Raw genomic sequence first — 18,998 nt, 5'->3', positions numbered from 1 at the left:
GAAAGAGAAAACTAGTGTATGTGCAGAAAAAAGCAGTCGACTTCGCAGAGTGGAACCACACGGGGTTTCTCCTACTTTGCTCCACGGTCCTAGAAGACGCACGTCTTACGCGTTTGACAAACGAACCGGTCCAGGTTCATGGTACATCCCGGCATGCTGGGAGCACTAGCGCTCCAAAAGAAGCCGCTTTCCCACTCCAGGAGAGACGACCATCTCTCCTGGGGTCGCTGGAGCACCCCCCCCCCGGGCACCCCACCCCCACCTCCCCAGATCGGGAGCAATCTCCACGCAGGGGACAGAAGCTGCGGATGGCGCGGCTCCGAGGACTCGGCGCGAGCGAGCTGGTGGCGCGCACACCTCCCCGGGCGCGTTCGCAGGAAGATCGCACGCGCGCCGCGCCCTGGCCGGGGGCGCTTTCTGCCCACGACCCCCAAAGCTCGGCGCGTCGGAGAGAAGGCGGCAGGCAGCCGGCCGCGGTGGTCTCCGTGGAGGGGACGCAGGGTCCGGGCGCAGGTGACACGCGAAGCACGGGGAGCCTCCCCTTGGACCGGCTCGCTGAGATTTTTCAGGCTTCTAGTTTGGTTTTCTTGGTGGTGGTGGTTTTCAAAGTAGGCTCCACACCCGAGGTGAGGTTTGAACTCAGGATCCTGAGATCAAGAGCCGCTTGCTCTACGGACTGAGCCAGCCAGGCGCCCCTCTCAGGCTTCTTGTTTGTAAACACACACAAGGATTAAATTATTCGGAGGGTTCAGCAGAAACAACCAGGATTAAGGAGAGGAAAGCTGATCGATCCATAAGGATCCAAGTTTTGCTACCTCTGCTGCCCTCCGCCCCTGGCCGCGGGGTGTCGGGATGAATTCAGCCTCAGTGCTGCCCCTACCGCAGGGTCCCGGGCATCGCTATGGGGCGCAGGGAGGAGGGGTCCCCAAAGTCCCCCAGGTAGAAACCATGTCCGCCTTAAAATCGGGATTCTGCATTATCAGTCCTCTAACGCTGGAGGAAGAAGAGCCTCTTATTCAGGCCCTCAAATACCCACGTTTGCCGCCCAGAACTTGAGGCGGGGAGACCTGATTTTAAGCCTACGGAATTCCTGGGGGGCTGCCAGCCTCAGCGCTTCGGGGCCAGGTAACCCTTCCCGACCTTCAGAACCCACCCTAAAGGGATACAGGGCTCTCTGTTTTAAAAACTTAAGGAAGAACTTCGTTTGTAATATGAATAAACCCACCAGATTGGATCTGTGCTGTAAATTAACATTGTAAGACTTACCTTTTCCAAAACAGAGACTTAAAAAGGAGTGTTACTTAGAAGTACTGTTAATAAACATGTTTAAATATTTTTAACAAATGAAGTCACTGCTGCTATTAAATTTTATTTTTTTAATATTTATTTGAGAGAGAGAGAGAGCATACCCGTGGGAAGGGTCAGAGAGAGAGGAGAGAGAGAGAATTCCAAGCAGGCTTAGCACTGTCAGCGCAGATCCCCACACGGGGCTAGAACCCACCCAACCCTGAGATCCTGACCTGAGCCAAAATCAGGGGTCCAATGCTTCACGGACTGAGCCGCCCATGCTCCCCTAAATTAATTGTTTCAAATCCTAGAGAGATGTGTTTGTTAAACACACACAGCAGGAGTGCCTAGGTGGCTCAGCTGGTTGAATGTTGGACTCTTAGTTTCAGCTCAGGTCATGATCCCAGGGTTGTGAGATGGAGCCCCAGGTCGGCTCCCTGATGAGAGTGGCACCTGCTTAAGATTCTCTTTTTCTCCCTCTGCCCCTCCCCTGTGCTCTGCTAAAACTCTCTTTCTCTCTCTCTCACAATAAAACATCAATAAAAATTAAAAATACACAGCATGATACTACACACACACTGTTGTAGGCACTATACAAACATTAACTAAATCATTTCTATGAAGTAGGTACTATGGTTATCCCCATTTCACAGAGAAGGTAACTGAGGCACAGGAAGTTCTTCAGAATTTGCCCAAGGTTTACACAGCTGGTAAGCGGCAAGTGACAAAGCTGGGATTCAAACCGTGGCAAAGGGGTTCTCATATCCTCTCGTGAAACTATTGTTAAGTTTCACAGTGAAACTCATACCCTCATAATTTACTGCTAACTTCGTAAATGGGTACAACTTTATTGTAAAGCAATATGGTAAATATATCAAGAGTAATAAAAATATTCATGCCCTTTGACCTACTAATCCCATTCCTGGGAAATGTTCCAAAGCTGCGTGCATGCAGATATATCCATTACTGTAGTATTGGAAATCATGATTGTCCATCAGTTGGTGAATAATTAGATATATTCTGGTAGATCAGCTCAGTGGAATATCAAGCAGTCATGGACAATTAAATTATGAAATGATGCAGCTGCAAATATATATATATATATGTATATGTATATATATATTTGCAACGTAATGTTAAAAAAAAAGAATATAAAGTTGCATGTTTCAAATTATGTGCACATGACCCAACAAAAAAAAAGAACGAAGACAAACTAGGCAAATTATGGAGTCTAACGAAGAGATTACTGATGATTATTCTTTCTTTCAAAATTTCCCTTTAGTCAACTACACTTCAATTTAAAATAAAAAATAAAATAAAGTTACCCATTAGCTTGTTACGGTAGTGCTGTTATAAATCAGACCTGGAGAAAGGGAAGCGTGTCAAAGTATTTATGAGAGTAAGCTACATTTTCACAAACCATGAGCATTCAGAAGAAAACGTGCAACAGGGATGGTTCGATTCTACCTAAATATTCACGGAGGGGGCTCCCACCTGCCAGGGAAGGAGCGGGCTCCTGCTGGCAGCTGGAATTAGCACCGCTCTCAGCCGCTGTGTTAGCGAACTCCAGCTGAGAGGAACTCGGTGAGGATTCCAGGCCTAACCTCAATCCCACAAATCATGGTAACAGTGAAAGAAGCAAAGCCAGAGGCTTTTCACACACAAGCACCGATCTAAAGAAACAGAGTCTGGTCGTGAGAAATTGAGGTTCAGATCTCCTCTCAGAGGACAATTTAAGAGTGTGCCACACATTCTTCACTCCCTCATCTACCTGTGCCAGGTACCACCCAGCAGGGCCTGAGAAAGAGACAAGCGTGATCCTGACCATTTCTTGGATCCACCCGGAAACTCCAAGGCGTGAAACACCTTTGGACCCCCTAAAGGGTCAAGTTGAAGCAAGGAAAAAACAAGACAAAAATGTTCTCTTTAACGGAAACAACCAACCATGGTGAAACTAAAAGGTTTCAAAGAGATGAGTCGTTAGATTCACTAAGGAATAGGGGCGCCTGGGTGGCACAGTCGGTTAAGCGTCCGACTTCAGCCAGGTCACGATCTCGCGGTCCGTGAGTTCGAGCCCCGCGTCGGGCTCTGGGCTGATGGCTCAGAGCCTGGAGCCTGTTTCCGATTCTGTCTCCCTCTCTCTCTGCCCCTCCCCCGTTCATGCTCTGTCTCTCTCTGTCCCCAAAATAAATAAACGTTGAAAAAAAAAAAAAAAAAAAGATTCACTAAGGAATAGAGTTGAATGGAGATAAAAACCAAGACAAAAGTACCTGAATAACTAATAAGGGTGAAATTGAATGGTTTCAGAGGGATGGCCTATTATTTTGAATTCAACAACTCTATCAGGGGTCTGTCCATTCTCCAGGTCCCACACAGGTGCCTCCTCCAGAAGCCAGGAGAACGTCCTTCAGTCACTACGCTTAAGGACCGTGGCAACGCATAGCTTTCCCCGCCCCTACCCTTACCATGTTTTACTAACTGAACATAACCCAAAACTATCAATCTGGCTAGGAGAGCCAATCCCTTAAAATTTACTGTAACTAAGTGAAAGTACAAAGTCTTCAGAACTGAAAACCTCCTAAGCCCAAAAGTATTGTCATTTAACCCAAAGTTTTATTGAAAAGATCATTATAGCAAGTAAATGGTTTGTTGAACTGCAGACAAAAACCCATAGGAGACTTTTCAGACAGATGCGTGGTGGCCTATAAACACATCATACTTCATTTCGACTGCTCTTAACAGAAAATGCGATATATGGAAGGTGCCTGTTGCTTAATTACCATTCCCAGCCCCCCTAACTACCCCTCTGCCCCTTCACACACACACCCCTTTCCTGTTCTCCCCTCTCACACTTTATCTGGTAACATTTTCATAGTTCTCCAGCCATAAACAACCTCACCATCAGCGGATTAGCAAAAGTAATTGGCATTTTAAATTAATCTTCTGCTTATCCTCAACAATGGCTTTGCTGTCATACCAAAAAAACAGAAGGAAGTTCTTCCTCTGCTTAAAAATGACACCTTAAAAGGGTTCAGGACACCACGAGCTGGATATACATTCATGTAAAAGTGCAAAGAAAAATGACATCAGCAGAAACAAACTGTCAATATTTTTTCACCCAAAATGACCGTCCTAAAAACAAACAAACAAACAAACAAAACAAAACAAGGGCCAAGAGCGATCATGATAAATAGGCTTTTTTTTAAAAAGTGTTTTACTCAAAAAGCGTCCACAGGGAAAGGCCCTAGGAAGAAGTTCAAAAAAGAGCCTTTGTCAGTCCCTGCCTTCAAGTGAAACTTTAGGCCAAAGAATCTTAAGAGTTAGGATCAACTCGGCCCCTCTGCCCCCCTCCCTTCACAGTCCTCAAAGAGCAGACATTAAAATGATTTCAAAGCGGGAATTTAAGAGGGTTTCTGAAAGTTTTCCCTAGCACTCCCATCACTCATCGGGAACTCTCTGGACAGGAATGACACTTGCTAAGTTTTTTCCCCTCTCCCTCCCTCCACCTGTTGTCCCAAGTCTCCCTGGTAAGCCAGGGCCATTCGCACTTTCTGCCTGAATGACACAGTCTTCTCTGCAATCCCGTGTCTCCTCTTCCACCCAAGTGGCTGCTCCTAAATTGGAGCCCCTGGAAAAATACGTACCAATTAGGGGTTACTTGATATCTACACATCACAGAATGGCCATTAGGTTGGTGGGTTGGTTGGTTTTCTTTTTTTCTCGTATTATGATGATGATGATTATTTCAGTATAATGACTAACGCCTCCTTAACCGTCCAGATATAAGTGAAGCTGGGATGGGTGAAGACACACAAACTAAGATAGCAGAGTTATCCCCCTCTGGGCCTCCCACTGTAGGTAGACCCAAATTCCAGGCGGGATGCTTAGCATAAGTAAGTAATTGAGTTAAGGGAGATCTAAAGAAAGACTTCACGTTCACATTCATATGCTAAACTCAGTTAAAAATAGACTCAAGAAGGGCCTGACTTCACTTTTAATTTTAGCCCGGTGATGAACATGCCCTAAAGACAGAAAGTCACCAGGCATTTTCCTGAGTGCAATGATCTTCATATTTTTATAAAAAGGAAATGCAGCATGTTCTATTAATAAAAGTGCTGTAGCCTCAGTTAAATCCAGACAGTTCGTAAATCAGGGCTCCCTCTGGCTGAGCTTCCCTGGGCCAGCAGCTCACTCACACCCAAGCCCCCAGCAAGTGGACAGGTCACACGCAGTGGGGGAAAGTGAGCTGGACACCAGGGATCAAAGACCACAAGGTGTGACTCCTAAATACTTCCCAGGTGACCAAGCAGTTCAACCAAGTGCATTTGCCAGGAACTCTTCAAAGTTTTGCGAAAAGAACCACATTTGCCAGGACTGAGCCCTGTGTGTCACAAGACTTAGATTTAGTGAGGAAAGGGGAGCAGGTTAGGGTTAAGGGGTAAATGGGGTAGAAGGGAAAGAAAATGTGGTGCTTCCTTCAGAAAGGACAAGCAATGTCACCTTTTCCTCCCAATCTCAAAGATGGCAAAGTTGAAGTTGGCCTCCAGCTGTCTGGCTGGACTTTTCTATGGACCCACCTGCGAAGGATCTTCTCCGGCTACCTTTGGCTATCAAGCCACATAACAAACTCAAACATGGCCAGCTGGGAAAATTACCACCCTTAGAGCCCTGATCGTCCTCACTGAGACTAAATGGTAATTCCAAATGTAAGTAAGGCTGCCCTAGGTCCTGGAGAAAATGCTGGAGAATGTGCTAGGGCTGGAAAAGCAAGACAGGGGTATCCAGACCATAAGACATTCCAAATACACAACCCCCAACGCAGCTTCGGGATTCTCAGGATCCTGGTGAACTAATTATGCTTCTGCTTTCTAATTTCTATGCTTCTAAATTAACATTTAAGAGCTTATGTGATCCTCCCCCAGACTAGATGAGGTAAAGAAACCGAGGCACAGAACAGTAAACTCACAGTTAGTGACAGGCCAAGCTACTTAAACCCAGGTCTCTCTAAATACAAAACCCGGAGTGGGGGGATGGACAGGAAAAGCCCAACAAGGTTTAGGTGGGACGTGTGCAATCTTTCTACCCTCTCTTCTTTCACCCAGGGAAGTTCCCTCCTTCCAAGGAAGACTAACTCTGATGTTTTGGTTTTGACTTGGTTCTTATTTTGTTGTTGCCCCCATCTCCCCATGTTTCTATTATGGCTGCTTGTAAAACCCTATACACTCTCAATCTCAACAATCCCACAATAGTCTAAGCCACAGAGGGACAGAAATTGTACAGAGTCAGATGTTAAGACCTTGAGCTTTGGGGCCAGACATATGTGAATTACCATCCTAGCCCTTCCAATGGCTAGCTGTGTGATTTCAAGAGCATACTCCACAGTCCAAAGTTAAACTCAGGAACAGCTGGAATCAGGACTGGCCAACTGACTGAGCTGGTGGGCTTTTGTTTTTTCCTTTTATTATGGACGTGTTCTAACTATACAAAGGTAGAGGAACAGGATAATGAAACCTTTACCTATCACCCAGCTTCAACAATTTTAACTGTTGGTCAATCTTGTTTACTCTCTACCCTACCCATTCTCACCCTCTACACTATTGTTTCAAAGCCAATCCCAGAGTCATTATTTCATCTATAAATACTTGAGTATATAGCTCTGAACTACAATAACTTTTTATTCTTAACATAATCACAGTATCATTACCAGAGCCATAAATAAATAAATAAATAAATAAATAAATAAATAAATAAATCATTCTTTAGTCTCAATATTTCGTATGTTCAAGTGTCCTAAGTAATCTAATCATTCTCTTGTTTTTTTGAGTTAGGATCCAAATAAAGATTATAGATTAAAGATTACAGACTGGATTATAGACTGGATAAATATTTTTAATCTGTTTTAATCTATAGAGAACCCCTCCTGCTGATATATCCTTGCAATTTACTTGTTGGAAAAAAAAAAAAAAGGGTCTTCAGGCCTGAAGGATGTCCCACACTCACAACTGGTTGATTTTTATCTCCATAGTACTGTTTTGACATGTTCCTCTGTCCCCTGTATTTTCTACAGAAAACTAGTATTCTGTATTCTACAGAATACTACAGAAAACTAGTAGTTAGACCTTGAGCCTGGCACAGATGAATTCAGGTTTTACCTCTGACAGTGCTGTTTACCTCCTGCTGCATTACCTCGGTGGGTACATGATACCTGAAGTCTTTCTCTTTTGTCACATTAAAAATGATCAGTGGGTTTGAATGCATCAACCCAATCCATCCCATATAAAGTTTCCCACCAGCTTCGCCTGATGTTTTAGCAGGAACTTACTAACCATGTTGTCTAAACGCATAATTCACTAGAGGATGCAAAATGATGATGGTCCAATTCTATAATTCCTTCTGTGTTTATTAGATAGTATTCTCCTATAAAAAAGAAATTTTCCTCATCAACAGTTTGGATACCCTAAGGTAATCAATAAGAAAGGTCTGATTCTTTCCCTTTCTTGACCAGTTTTCAGAATGAGTTGGTTCCCCAACCTAGTGAGGACCATTGAATTTTTAACTAGGAATGTGACACATTGTAATATATGTAATGTATATCCATCCACTATACTTACACTCCTTAATGCTCAAACTGTTCCATATTTGGGCACTGGTAGGCCATTTAACTTGGCTCTCGAGTCCTTCAGACAGGACACAAGTGGTCTTTGAAGCTTCTTTGCTTGCTGATACAAGATATTCCAACACATCTTGTACATTTACTGTCCCAGACCTGGAATCAGCCATTTTTTCTGAGGATCAAAGTTCTCTTTAGCGGGAAGTTGTACTTAGAGGCCACAATCTGGATGTCATGGGTGCTTATTGCTACTAAATTGGCCATTATTTCTAGGCATTTCAGTGGACAAAGTTAGGAAATACTTTTTTATTTGTTAAAGAGAAAACATATCAGGAATTCACACTGACATTTCCAATTCAAATTTAGGATTACAGGATTTTTACTTAACATCTTTAATTATGAAACTGTTCTTTTTTTATATACTGGAAACACTGGTTTCTGATGGTTTTAACACAATTACTTACTATATATGTATAAAATATTTTATATATAATTGTTTCATAATAGTAATACCAATATCATTACTAACAATATTACTGAAAATGGTTTAAGATTTACTTGGAATTTATTTTGAACTTAAGATACATTCCACCAGAGGGGCTCCTGGGTGGCTCAGTCAGTTAAGCGTCCAACTTCAGTTCAGGTCATGATCTCATGGTTTGTGGGTTTGAGCCCCACCTCAGGCTCTGTGCTGACAGCTCAGAGCCTGGAGCGTGCTTTAATTTTTTTTTTTTTCAACGTTTATTTATTTTTTTTGGGACAGAGAGAGACAGAGCATGAACAGGGGAGGGGCAGAGAGAGAGGGAGACACAGAATCGGAAACAGGCTCCAGGCTCTGAGCCATCAGCCCAGAGCCTGACGCGGGGCTCGAACTCACGGACTGCGAGATCGTGACCTGGCTGAAGTCGGACGCTTAACCGACTGCGCCACCCAGGCGCCCCTGGAGCCTGCTTTAGATTCTGTGTCTCCCTCTCTCTCGGCCCCTCCTCTGCTCATGCTGTGTGTCTCTCTCTCTCAAAAACAAACATTAAAAAAAAGGTACATTCCACTACAGATGTATAATCAAATTACTGTGTTTTAAAGTTATGTGAGGGGCGCCTGGGTGGCGCAGTCGGTTAAGCGTCCGACTTCAGCCAGGTCACGATCTCGCGGTCCGTGAGTTCGAGCCCCGCGTCAGGCTCTGGGCTGATGGCTCAGAGCCTGGAGCCTGCTTCCGATTCTGTGTCTCCCTCTCTCTCTGCCCCTCCCCCGTTCATGCTCTGTCTCTCTCTGTCCCAAAAATAAATAAACGTTGAAAAAAAAAATTTAAAGTTATGTGAAATTAATTTTCTGTGTAGGTGTGTGTATTTTTTTAATATATTTTTTTCCTATTCTCCCTTTTCTTACACAAATGGGAGCAACTATTTACATTTTCTATACCCTGTTTTTTTTCCCTTGACATATCCCTGAGATTTCTTTATTTTTTTTAATATTTATTTATTTTTTGGAGAGAGTAAGCGGGGGGCAGAGAGAGAGGGAGACAGAGAATCCAAAGCAGGCTCTGCGTGGTCAGCACAGAGCTCGACATGGGGCTCGAATTCACAAACCACGTGATCATGACCTGAGCCGAAATCAAGGGTCGGATGCTCAACCGACTCAGCCGCCCAGGCGTCCCTCTGAGATTTCTTCTAACGGCACACAGAGACAGTCCTCATTGTATGGGAGGACGCAGCCAAATGCACTCACTAATCCCCTATTGCTGGATATGTGTTCGTCCTAGTCTTTTGGGCCCCTACTGCAAGGGACTGAGCGAGACCTAGCCCTTCCTGTTCTTCGTCCAGCATCAAGATCCCACCAAATGCACAGCTTGGGTCTCTGCCAAAGAGAGTCCAATGAGACCAGCCACTGTCAGAGCCAGCCTGCCATACAAGTACTGAGTCACTGATGCCTGGGGCCAAGAGGAGCGGCCCAGTTCCGCACCTTCTTTTACTTCCAAGAATGACACAGGACCAGAGGCTATGATATTCCCATATCTTGCACTTTCATTACAGCCTCCTGCACCACCAAACACATACAGCTCACAGCTTAGATGGGCTCAGAGAAGAAACAAATGCCACTGTGTAAGTGTCTAAGTTTGACACTTTTACTAACAGTTCATGCAGTCCTTCAAACAAATATTCAGGGAGCTGCTTCTGGGTGCCAGGCCTTGCCCTTACGTTGGGGGGAGGGGGGGTGGGCTGTAAATCACTGAATGAAACGCTGCTGCTCCTGGAGAGCTTATGTGACACGTGACACAGGCTGGGTAGGAGGAGACACACAGACAGTAAAAACACAGTAAGTGAAGTAAGTTATATCAGCTATTAAGAGAAAACGTGCTACGGTTGAAAACAAAGCAAAGTAAGGGAGATTGGACGGGGAGATGCAGAATGCAATTTTAATAGGGCGGCGGAGCAGAAATCATGGGCGTTAAGTTATGTTCTGGGCAACTCCTTTCTTTTTCCTTTTCCTTTTTTTTTTTTTTTTTTAATTAGTCAAAAAAACCCTTCATTTGTTTATTTAGCTTTCGGACTCTGTGATTGTGCCTTCGACACTTTCACAACGATTTTCTGCTCCTCAATAAGGAAAGCACGCTTGATCCTGTCACGGACACACTTAGCGCACATGGAACCACCACGGCCCTACTGACGTGTTTTTTTCATTTCATAAGAACCTTAGGCCTCACGGCACGAACTCCTTGGCCTGGGCACGCACCACATGCGGATTGATGCTGTCCCAACCTCCTTGGAAAGGTAAACAATGCCATTACCAGGGGCTCAGGGCGGCCTCGTTTTGTCTGAGGCTGTATTGTAGGACAGCTTACGACAGTGCGTCAAACACTGGACCCTTCTGGAAGCCTCTTGACACCATCCCAGGAAGAGGAAAAAGAAAGCGTTTGTGAGTTCAAAGGCCAAATGGGCAACTCCTTTTTGCAGCTGCCACTGGTCAACTGCCCAATTATCATTGCCACCATTAAACTGTCATTATCACAAATGTCAAGGTAATAATAAAGTGTCTTGGTGTCACAGCTGTCTTCAGTTATGTTGTTTTAGCAATTGATTGAAATAAACATAGTGTTTGCTTAGGACTTAAAAAAGACTAAAAAAAAACAAAACAAAACATTTTTGTTGTCCAGAAATTTCTGTTGTTGAAAGCTTTGATGCAACAGGATTCAAGGGGTATTCTGAGTGGTCATTTCCACCCTCTCTATTTGGATCGAAGATGAAGAAATCCAGCCTGGCAACTGCCTGTACCTTGAAAGGCACGATCGGGTCCCTGGCTGGAGAGGAAGCCTGGTTCCATTATGATGCACGTGTATTCAGCACTTTATTCTCCTCAAAGCGTGTTCCCGTGTCATCTCACTGATGGTTATAACAAACCCCACATCCTATAACAAGCCCACACCCTGACCCCCTTTAACAAAGGTGGGACCTAAGAGACTCAGCGCCCTATCTCTGCTAACACAGTGACGTGAAGGTACAGCCAGACCACAGCTTGGGTTTCTTATACTTCCTGGGTCTGTTCCCCAACCCCCCACCCCCACCCCTTACACCACCTCTCCAAACATAAAGGCAGGCTGTTTGTGTTCCTCCAGCCTTTTCAGACAGGCAGGCAGAATAACGCATACGTTGGAGAAAACCAAACTTCGCTCCCACATCAATTCGCACCCATGAGACCCTTCTGAGTGGGTTTTTTCATCACAAAGTCCATTAGATCTATACTTAGGTGGCTGTCAACTTGCTCCTTCTGTCATATTCAACAAACTATGTGCCAGGGACCCTGTCAGATGCTAGGGACACCAAGATGAAAGACACTCGCCCCAACCTGAAGGACTTCGTGGAGTCTTCAGGGGTGGACCAACAAGAGGCAAGCATGGAGTGAACACTACTTTGGGGGGCCACAAGGCCTCACAGGATAGGAGCACCCAGCCCATATTCTTGTGTGGTGTCGGGGACAGTTCCCTATAAGACATGAGGTCTAAGCACAATCCATAAACAGGAAAGGAATGTTTGAGTTGAGGAGAAAAGGTAGTGCAGGGAGAGAGAGCAGGAGGCAGCTAGGGCCAGGCGTGGACAGTTAAGTGGGGGCTGTTCCAGAAAGAGCTGCTAAGCAGTCTGAATCTCAACCTACAGGCAACAAGATGCTACAGCAGGGCTTTGAGCAAACAGACAAGATTAAGGCTGAACTGGTGTGGAGAAGAGAAAGATCTGAGGACAGGCCCAGCTGGAGGCAGGGGCAGAAGCTGGGAGGCCTGAATGAAGGCAGTGGCAGTCAGCTTAGAGGCGGGGAAAGATTCACCAGAAAGGGAGAAGGACGTACAAGTTGGAACAGGACAGAAGGCCTGGCTCTGAGCCGGCAGCCTCCCATCGTTGGTTAGGGACCCCTCAACTACTGGTAACTGCCTACCTGTTTCATGAGCTTGCTGGGATTAAATGGGACAAGCGAGGGGGGAAAAGGTGTCCTGTGAGCCCTAGAGCACAGCAGGAATACGGTGCCATTCACTCAACCCCCGCACTGTTACATCTGTAGACACCTCATCACTAGGAGACTTAAAATTACTCACAGGCACATAAGTTTCCTCTGCTCACTAGAGAATTGAAGTAGATGATCTCTGGGTCCCTTCCAGCTTGAAGTTCTGCAGTTTTGTCATCTTATCCATCTTGTGTCCCAGTTTCCACGGTAATAATTATTTCTCCAATGAAAAATTACTGGACGAAGATTCATCAGTAGAAGAAAAAGAGAAACTAAGCTGATGAGTGACTGACCCTGAAAACTAAGATGAAAAAGTGTGTGTCCTTTTTTTTGTTTACTTTTTTTAATTTTTCTTAATCTTTATTTCTTTTTGAGAGAGAGAGACAGACAGAGAGACAGAGTGCAAGCAGGGGAGGAACAGAGAGGGAGGGAGACACAGAATCCGAAGCAGGCTCCAGGCTCCGAGCTGTCAGCACAGAGCCTGACGCGGGACCCAAACCCACAAACCATGAGATCATGACCTACGCTGATGATGGACACTTAACTGACTGAGCCACCCAGGCGCCCCTAATATTTACTTATTTTTGAGAGAGTACACGTGGGGGAGGGGCAGAAAGAGGTGACAAAGGATCCAAGAATCCAAAGCAGGCTCCACACTGACAGCAGAGAGCCCGATGCAGGGCTCAAACTCACAGACTGTGAGATCATAACCTGAGCTGAAGTCGGACACTGAACTGACTAAGCCACCCAGGTGCCCCTAACATGTGTGTTCTTTAAATGCCTTGAAGGGTTGGAGCACCTGGGTGGCTCAGGTTTGTGAGTTCAAGCCCCGCATCAGGCCCTGCGCTGAGCCTGCTTGGGATTCTCCCTTTCTCTCTCTGCCCCTCCCTTGCTCATGCTCTCCCTCTCTCTCAAAATAAATAAAGAAATTTAAATAAATAAATACATAAACATCTTGAAGGGTCATATTTAACACGCTCTGTTCAAAGACCTAGTAATAAAAATTCAAAGGTGTTTTCAGCCAAAAGTGATTCTTATCATTTTTATCTTATCTTATTTGATTTTATCTTGTCATCTCCTAATAGGTTAAACTATCATTGACCAAATATTTACCCAAGAAAACTAAAAGATGTGTCCACATAAATACTTGTAAAGGGATATTCATACCAGCTTTATTTGTAAAAGCCAAAACCTGGAAACAACCTAAATATACATCAACAGGTGAACGGGTAAACAATTTATGATATATCCATAAACTGGAATACCACTTGCCAATAAAAAGTTCCAAACTTTTGGTATGTGAAAAAAAAAGCGGGGGGGAATGAACTTTAAAATCGTATGCTGAAAAACAAACCCACAGAATGGAAAAAAATATTTGCAAATCACGTATCTGACAAAAGTCTAGTAACCAGAATTTATGAAGGGCCCTCACAATTTCACACAAAAAAGATAGACAATGAAATTTTTAAATGGACAAAGGACTTAATAGACATTTCTCTAAAGGAGATATACAAATGGTTTTGTTGCACAAGAGAAGATACTCAACATCATTACTCATTAGGGAAATACAAACCCAAATCACAATGAGATACCACTTTATACCCACAAGAATGGCCATAATTTAAAAACAAAAAACAAAAAAAAGGAAAATAACAAGTTTTGGCAAGGTTGTGGAGAAATAAGAATACTCATTCATTGCTGGTGAGACTATAAAACAGTGCAGCCACTTAGGGAAACAGTTTGGAGGTTCCTCAACAAATTAAACACAGAATCACCGTATGACTCAGCAATTCCAATCCCAGATATATACCCAAAAGGATTAAAAAACGATGTCCAAGCAAAAACCTGTACATAGATGTTCACAGCAGCACTATTCACAATAGTCAAAAGGTAGAAAAAACCAGAAGCCACCAACCGATGTATGGATAAAAAGTTGTCTCTCCATATAATGGAATATTATTCAACAATAAAAAGGAACAAAGTACTAACACAGGCTACAACATGGGTTAACCTTAAAAAACATTATGTTAAGTGAAAGAAAGCCTGATTCAAAAGGCCATATATAGCATGTTTCCATTTACATAAAACATCCAGAAAAGGCAAATCCATAGAGACAGAAAACAGATTAGTGGTTGTCAGGCCTGGGGGAGGAAGGAATGGCGAATAACTGCTCACTGCACACAGGGTTTCCTTTTGGGATGATGCAAATGGTCTGGAGCTAGACAGTGGTAATGGTTGCACAACCTTGTGAACGTACCAAACACTAGTTAATTACACTTTAAAATAGCGAAAATGGGGGTGCCCGGCTGGATCAGTTGGTAGAGCATAGACCTCTTGATCTCAGGGTTGTGAGTCTTAGCCCCACGCTGAGCACAGAGATTAATTTTAGAAAATTAAAATTTTTTTTTAAATTTTAAAAATTAAAAAAAATTTTTAAATTTAAAAAATTAAAAAGATAAAAAATAAATAAATAAATTGGGGTGCCTGGGTGGATCAGTCAGTTAGGCAGCAGGCTCTTGGTTTCGGCTCAGGTCATGATCTCACAGGTTCGTGGGTTCAAACCCCGCGTCAGGCTCTACATCGGCAGTGTGGGGGCCTGCTTGGGATTCTCTGTCTCTGCCTCTGTCTCTGTCTCTGCCCCTCCCCCGTCTCTCCCTCCCTCCCTCTCTCAATAAATAAATAAACTTTCAAAAATAAATAAATAAATAATAAAAATGAGGGTGCCTGGGTGGCTCAGTCGGTTAAGCATCTGACTCTCCATTTTGGCTCAGGTCATGATCTCACAGTTCGTGAGTTCAAGCCCCACATTGGGCTCTGCGCTGACAGTGCAGAGTCTGCTTGGGATTCTCTCTCTCCACCCCTACCCCATTTGCTGTCTACCAAAATAAATAAATAAACTAAAAACATATAAATAAATTTTAAAAATAAAATAGCTAAAACAGTAAATGCTATGTGTATTGTGTCACAATTTTAAAAAAATTTTCCCCAAAAATCATTATGTTGAGTGAAAGAAACCAGACCAACAACAACAACAAAAACTATGATCCCATTTGTATAAAATTCTAGAAAAAGCAAAAACTCAGATACCACGATGGAAAAGCAGATGGGTAGGTGCCTGAGAGGGGAGAGGGTTAAGAGAAAGAGCAGAAGATAAATTATAAAAGGCACGGGGGCTCCTGGGTGGTTCAGTCAGTTAAGTGTCCAACTTCAGCTCAGGTCATGATCTCACGATGTGTGGGTTCGAGCCCCACATCAGGCTCTGTCCTGACAGCTCACAGCCTGGAGCCTGCTTCAGATTCTGTGTCTCCCTCTCTCTGCCCCTCCCCCACTTGTGCTCTGTCTCTCCAAAATAAATAAATGTAAAAAAGAATTTTTTTTTTAAGGCATGAAGAAACTCACAGGGGTAATAAAAATGTTTACTGCCTTGATTATGTGATGGATGCTTTAAACATGTACAGCTTAGCGTACTTCAGTTATACCTCTGTAAAACTGAAAAACAACCCAAAAGGTTTTAAAAATCATCACTTACAAAATAGACTTACTAAATTTTTATTTGAAACACCCTGAGGAACTCATTGTTTAAAGGATCTTTACTGTAAACCCTTTCACAGGTCAAAAGCAAACAATCCTGTCCTGATTTCCTAACTCCATTAAAGTCTGGTTTTTACATACAACAGTGTCTTAAAGCGAAAGGACACCTGTAACAAAGTCTGCTAAGACCATTCATGAAGTGTGTCTGGAGCAGACTAAGGGAGCTTGGTGTTGCCACGTTTCAAGTCAGGAATTCTTGCTATTAATAGGAGCCTAGGATACTTTAATCATTGCGGAATCCTGGTTTTCTGAATTGGTTTAAAAATGCTGTGGTCGAACTTGGCAGACGCTCTCTTTGCAAATCAAACGATCGTATCTGTTATGATTTTAGCACATGCTGAGAGGATTATAAGTGTTTATATACTCTCTGTGAGCATCAAATTCAGGTCTTGCCTAACATGCGTAACAAGCAGAGTAAGGCAGCAAATCAAATGCCAGAGTCAGATTGGCTCATGGAATTTAAATTGAGATATGGATTTCACTTTAAACCAAAAGGCACACTCAAAGCTAGAAGAAGAAAGAAAGGAAAAAAGAAACAGGAAATAATGTTTTTAATTGGAATGTTTAGTTATTCTCAAATTCAATCAACCTACTTTCAGATGTATTTCAGCAATTTTTTCTATAATATTTTCCTTGCCAAGTGATGAGTTTTTTATCAATTTTTCAGATGTATTTCAGCAATTTTTTCTATAATATTTTCCTTGCCAAGTGATGAGTTTTTTATCAATTATTTTGAGGACAAAGATATTTACATAGAGATGATATGATCACATTAATTTATAAAACATTCTCTCATCCCAGCCTCGCATTACTAGTTTTTTCATAAATATTATTATTTTTTAGCTTTGCTGAGTCCTTGTAAGTTTGTGACAGGATTTCTTCATTTTTTTAAATGTTTATTTATTTTTAAGAGAGAGAGATAGAGCAGGAGTGGGGGAGGGACAAAGAGAGAGAGAGAGGGAGACACAGGATCCAAAGCAGGCTCCAGGCTCCGAGCTGTCAGCACAGAGCCCGATGTGGGGCTCGAATTCATGAATCGCAAGATCATGACCTAAGCTGAAGTCAGACACTCAACCGACTGAGCCACCCAGGCGCCCCTGATTTCCTCATTTGTAAAATGAGGAGAATAACAGCACTTCCCTCACGGGATTATTGTTGGATTTAATGATTAAATGCATGTAGCCTACACAAGGTGCTTAGAGTAGTTGGTGGCACACAGGAAGCATCCAATGAAGGTTAGTTGCTACTCACTTTATTATCGTTCCCTTTTACAGATGAGACCACTGAGGCTCAGGGAGAGTGGTGGCAAAGCTGAATCTAGAACACCGAGCAGGCTTGCTCTGGATTCTTTTCGCCACTCCACACCATGTTCCCCACCCATACATATTTTGTGCATGAAAATAAGAGCACCGATCTGGAAGAGGCAAAAATAGCGATGTAATTTAAATCTAAAAAGCATGAACAAACTGGTAGGCACAGACCAGCTCCGGGACTCACCCAGTTTAGGCTCCAGGGCAAGTCATGAGTCACTTTTAAAGTCAGCTTCATATAGTGGTTTTGAAAAGGAAAATAAAAGGTTTCTGTAAAGGGCTGACTTAGCTTCAAGAGGATGCCTAAAAATGTCGTGTGAGCTAGCAAAACTTACATTAGCATCGATTCATGCCATGAGCATGAAGGGGGATTGATACTCTCTGTAAGAACATTAAAAAATACTGCAGCCCGTGACAAAATGCCTGCCGTGGAGGTTAAGTGGGAAGTGAATGGCCCCATCGGTGAAGTCAGGATGAGAAAAATCCAGTCTCCCGATAGTATCTAGGGGCCTGTACAACACACACATATTCGCAAGGCCTACTGATTTAAACCATTTACCCAAACTAATCCATTCTAACGTGAATTTATTTATCATTTCAGTCCCACATTTCATTGAAGGGGCTTTTAAAACATGGTGAAATTAAAAGATAAAACCACAGGAGCACCTGGCTGGCTCAGTCAGGAGAGCACGCGACTCTTGATCTTGGGGTCATGAGTTCAAGCCCCACGTTGGACACAGAGCTTACTTAAAAAAATAAAATATATTTAAAAATTTTTTTAATATTCATTTATTTTTGAGAGACAGAGAGAGACAGCATGAGCGGGAGAGGGCAGAGAGAGAGAGGGAGACCCAGAATAGGAAGCAGGCTTCAGGTTCTGAGCTGTCAACACAGAGCCCAACACGGGGCTCGAACTCACGAGCCGTGAGATCACAAAGAGAAAAAATGTCCTGTTACGATGGAGAGATCTGTCAGTGATGACGTTAACCAACAGATCAAACTTAGTGGAATACACAGCATCCACTGCAGATCCTTGCCAAAACGCTTAACCTGAATTTGGCCATGAGGAAATAATAACATATCCAGATCATGGCTCATTCTACAAGACAACATAGCCTGGTATCTTCGGTCATGAAGAACGGAAAAAGGTGGGTACAGTTGTTAAGTTAAAAGAGACCTCACAGGGGCACCTGGGTGGCTCAGTAGGTAAAGCATCCAACTTCGACTTCAGCTCAGGTAGTGATCTCACGGTTCTCGAGTTCAAGCCCTGTGTTGGGCTCTGTGCTGACAGCTCAGAGCCTGGAGCCTGCTTCAGATTCTGTGTCTCCCTCTCTCTCTGCCCTTCCCCCATTGTGCTCGCTCTCTCTCTCTCTCAAAAATAAACGTTAGGGGCACCTGGGTGGCTCAGTCGGTTGAGCGTCCGACTTCGGCTCAGGTCACGATCTCACGGTCCGGGAGTTCGAGCCCCGCGTCAGGCTCTGGGCTGATGGCTCAGAGCCTGGAGCCTGCTTCAGATTCTGTGTCTCCCTCTCTCTCTGACCCTCCCCCGTTCATGCTCTGTCTCTGTCTCAAAAATAAATAAACGTTAAAAAAAAAATTAAATAAAAAAATAAACGTTAAAAAATAATAACAATAAAATAAAAGAAATAAAAGAGACATCATAAACAAATGCACTTGTGAATCTCAGCCAGGGGATTTTAAAAAGAGCTATA

The 18,998-nt window shown here is 43.5% G+C and overlaps 1 protein-coding gene and 1 pseudogene across 2 annotated transcripts in view; both read right to left on the bottom strand.

Moving 5' to 3' along the window:
- The window catches only part of RBM20 (RNA binding motif protein 20), a 195,788-nt gene that overhangs the window by 167,830 nt on the left and 8,960 nt on the right, over nt 1-18,998 (bottom strand). The gene's annotated exons all lie outside the window — the stretch shown is intronic.
- LOC122493492 lies at nt 10,378-10,893 on the bottom strand (annotated as a pseudogene).

The sequence above is a fragment of the Prionailurus bengalensis genome, chromosome D2 (assembly GCF_016509475.1).
Source record: "Prionailurus bengalensis isolate Pbe53 chromosome D2, Fcat_Pben_1.1_paternal_pri, whole genome shotgun sequence".
Classification (NCBI taxonomy): Eukaryota; Metazoa; Chordata; class Mammalia; order Carnivora; family Felidae; genus Prionailurus; species Prionailurus bengalensis.
Note: the sequence above shows the minus strand (reverse complement) of the source record. Positions and strands in the feature narration are given on the sequence as shown.